General features: G+C 42.8%; 1 protein-coding gene across 1 annotated transcript in view; it reads left to right on the top strand.

Annotated features, from left to right (window-relative positions):
• Zyg11b (zyg-11 family member B, cell cycle regulator) overlaps window positions 1-4,362 on the top strand; it is a 58,286-nt gene that overhangs the window by 509 nt on the left and 53,415 nt on the right. The gene's annotated exons all lie outside the window — the stretch shown is intronic.

The raw sequence follows: 4,362 nt of genomic DNA, 5'->3' as shown, positions 1-4,362 counted from the left end.
TCCCTCCTCAACCCCCTTCACCATTTTATCTCCGGCTCCCCCTCTCTTCCCCTTGGTCCTCGACCATCCGCATTTCCTTTGCCCCTCGTCGGATGTCCTCCGTCGCCGGCTCACACAACTGTCCCCATTTCCTTCTGCAGGCTTCAGGGGGCTAAGCAGGAGCAATTTGAAGGCAGTTGCTTCCCGGGAGCTGTTGGGCGGGCACGTACAGATTTGTAGCCTTTCTTTCTCCTTTCTGTTTTGGAGTGGGGAAATGAGGGGAGATTGGCGGTATGGAAGAATAGTCTGGAAGCTTTACTACCTAGTGTCATTGCAAAAACCCCAGTGGGGCGTGTTACAGAGTACATCTTGTAGCCTTATGCGATCATCAGACCTTTTGACAGAAATAGCCAAAAAGGTTGTGAGATTTCTATTTCGTATGTGTTTTCGTGTGGAGTTACTGTTTGGGAATTAAGAATCTTTTGTAATTTGTAGGCTTGACAGTTGTTGCTCAGAGCACATGATTTGTTTTTGTTTGGAGGCAGAGACCAAGGGCATTTGAGGTCTGAATATCAGCTTGGCAGTCAGATTATGACCGTCTTTCCAATACCTTCCTTCTAAAGGTTGCATTTGTCTTGCCTTTTCTGTCCTTTCTTGGAGAAACCCTTTATTTGCAAATTTTCGTCTGCTTCAAAATGGCTGTGACTACAGTCCCTTTTTAAGTGAGTTACCCGTGTTTTGCAGTGTATATATTGAAAGCCTTGTTCCATCATATACAAAAAAACTACATTTTGACCTGGCAGTGGTGGCGTACGCCTTTAATCCCAGCACTTGGGAGGCAGACAGATTTCTGAGTTCAAGACCAACCTGGTCTACAGAGTGAGTTTCAGGACAGACAGAGCTACACAGAGAAACCATGTCTTGAAAAAAAACAACAACAACAACAGCAACAAAAATCCCCTAATTTTGATCTCTGGGAGGAATAATACATTCTAGTCAAAAAGACTTCTTGCTAATCATAGTTTCCTAGGTTGTATTCCCCTCCATCTGATTTTAGGAAGGTAACTTACTGTTTGGTCATTTAACTGGGAAACATTCCCTGACTCACCCGACTCTGCCGATCCTCCATTGTCTTATCCCAGTGACTGCCTCTCACTTGTACCACTGTCACTGTGTGCTGATCTGAGAGTCTGGGAACAACTGGGCCTTACTTAACTCCCTGGATTCCCAGTGCCCAGGTCAGGTAGACACTTGAATGATTTGATTTATGATCTCATGTCCCCACCAGACAAATGCAGTCTTCCACTGAAATTACTCAGGGTGAGTTGAAGTGTCTTTTGGTGCAAAAAGGAGCAGAGTAAGATGTAGTGATGACTCTTCTCAGACTAGAGAGCCATCTTGCTGGAGAAGATACCTGGCTGTAAGACTTTTGGAAATTGCAGGCCTTTCCACTGAGACTGAATGAGAGTCAAAAGAGTAATTTTTTTTTTTTTTTTTTGTCCTAAAAGGTGAATAGAATTTACGTGGGTCATTTGGGAAAGAAGAAGAAAACTTCACTTGAAGTGTGACTAGGAAGAGATTTAAGATAGGTTGTAAAAGCTGGGTGTTCCTTTAGTCCCAGCACTGGAAAGGCAGACACAGATGGGTCCCTGGGGCTAGGCTGGTCTACAGAGTTCTAGAAGAGCCAGGGCTACACAGAGAAACTGTGTCTCTGGGGGGAAAAAAGATTTATAGTGAAGGATTACCTGTTTACTACCTGGAAGGATGGAAGAATAATAGGAAGTGTGGTGAGAAAGATATTGTCTTAGTCCATTTAGGTTGCTATAACAAAATACCATCAGCTGGCTGGCTAATAAACAGAAATTTTCGTGAACTTTGGAGCATAGAATATCCAGGGACAGGGACCAGCACACTCATTGTCTGAAAGGGGCTTTCTTTTATATATATATATATATATATGTGTGTGTATATATATATATGTATGTATGTATGTATGTATGTATGCATGCATGCATGCATGCATGCATGTGTATATGTGGAGGCCAGAATTTTTAAAATTTTTTTTTTGTTTTTAGAAATATGTATGAGTAATTTGCCTGTGTATTGCCTGTGTATATGATGTGTGCTACATGTGTGCCTGGTGCCTGTGGAGGTCAGAAGATGGTGTCAGGTCCCTTGGAACTGGAGTTATACATAGTTGTAATATTATTTGGGTAGTGGGTATTGAGCCTTGGTTCTTTGAAAGAGCAGCAAGTGTGCTTAACTGATGAGCCATCTCTCCAGCTCTCCTTATTTATGTAATTTTTTGAGACAGGATCCTTTACTGAATCGGAAGCTTGTCCATTTGACTAGACTGGCCTGGTCAATGTGCTCCAGGAATCTGCCTGTCCCTGCCTCCTAGCACCAGGCTTACAGGCACACATTGCCATGCTGAGCTTTTTTATGTGTGTCCTGAGGATCCTTGTGCTTTCAAGGATAGCATCTATACTATCATTTCCCCAACTCCTCCTTTTTCTACTCCGCTACAACAAGTCTCAATGCAGGCTGGTTTAAAAGTCACTGTGTAGTGGAGGATGGTCTTGGACTCCTGATTTACCTGCCTCAGCCTCTCTAGTGCTGAGATTTTAGGTACGTGCCACAACACCTGGTTTATGTAGAGCTGCATATTGAACCCAGACCTTTGTGCATATTAGGCAAATATTGTGCATATTAGCAGAGACATCCTGAGTCCCCCTTTCTTGTTTAAGGTAGTCTTGTTACATAGCTCTAGCTTGTCATGTCGTACTGGCTGGTCTCCAACTGAAGGGTGTCTTACTGCCACAAGCTTCCTGAGTGCTGGCATGCACTACCACGCCCGGTGTCTAGAGGGAATTTCTGCCCTGGTTCATAGATGGCATGTTTTCCTGTTTCTCCTGTGATGGAGGAGTAAGGTTGTTCCCTAGGGGTTCTTTTATATGAAAGCACTAGTCTCATTCAGACAGTTCTGGCTAGTGGATCTAACTACTTTTATGAAGGCCCCGCCTCCTTATACATCCTCTTACAGGCTAGAATAGGTATTTAACATATGAATTTGGGAGAAACACATTCAGACCACAGCAGATAATTAGGCATTATTGTGTTTTAAGCTTCATATTCAACTAACTAGAGTTGTTCTCGCTTGTTAGAGATGTACACACAGTAAGTGTGTGAGAAGGGTGAAGAGGGAGAACACTGGGCCGTTGTGAGCTGGAGATTACTAGCAGGGGCTACTTTTTTGTTTTTCTTGCACAGTAGCTTAATATATTTAGTAAATAATTGGGTGATTGTTACAAAGCTTTGTATTATATATTTTTCAAGTGTTACAGTGCATTTTGATACTTGATACATTTAAGGCAGAAGTTCTCAAAGTTTGCTGTGATCAGGGAGGGTTTGCTGGGCTGCCTACCTCTAGAGTTTGATTTATTAAGTTTGGGGTTGAGCCTAAGAGTTGTGTTTCTCTCAGGAGCTCATGTAATGCTGATCCTTCAAATCTGAGATGCAGTCCCAACTTTTTACTCATCTCAGTGTTTCTGGAGTGCCATCTGACTGTGTTTGCCTGGGGAATATGGTAGACTGCAAAACAGGCGTGGTCCCTGCCTTCTCAGATCTTTTATTTCGAGACAGGGTTCTCTGTGTAGTCCTGGCTGGCCTGGAACTCACTCTGCAGACCAGGCTGGTCTCAAACTCAGAAATCCACTTGCCTCTGCCTCCCAAGTGCTGGGATTAAAGGCTTGCACCACCACTGCCTGGCTCCTTCTCATATCTTTTTGTATGTAAAGTAGTTTTAAATATGAACAGTTTTAGCATACTTAAAAATGTGCTAAGACAGACATGGTAGAATCATGGAATGTGATAGTCAGTGGTGGCTTTGGAGAGGATCCTTGTTTCAAGTGGACAATTGAGGAATTAAATTATAAGGGTTTTGTTGTGAAGAGACTAGTATAGTTAGGAGGAACCACATGTGCACTTGACTTTCCTTCCAAGAAATTAAGGGAAATCCTGATGGTCCTGCCTACTCCTCAAAAGATGAAAAACAAAATAACAAAAACTCCTGGGTCACACCTGTCTCTGTTAGCAGCTCACAGAATGTATCTCAGGAGCCATCTTTTTGTATTTCTAGCTGTTGTTATTGGTTAGAGTCTGTCTCATCTTCAGAGTATACAACATTGATGCAGACTTGGGTTTTGGCCAACTGCTAAGAACTGGACAATATTGTATAAGCACTTTAGTTACAGTTAACTCCAACTCTTAGGAGGCAGAGGCAGGCAGATCTCCAAGTTCAAGGCCAGTCTGTACTACAGAATGAATTCCAGGACAGCCAAGGCTACACAGTGAAACCATATCTCAAAAACCAAAAGCAAAAAA

This window comes from Mastomys coucha, unplaced genomic scaffold, assembly GCF_008632895.1.
Source record: "Mastomys coucha isolate ucsf_1 unplaced genomic scaffold, UCSF_Mcou_1 pScaffold18, whole genome shotgun sequence".
NCBI classification, from domain to species: Eukaryota; Metazoa; Chordata; class Mammalia; order Rodentia; family Muridae; genus Mastomys; species Mastomys coucha.
Note: the sequence above shows the minus strand (reverse complement) of the source record. Positions and strands in the feature narration are given on the sequence as shown.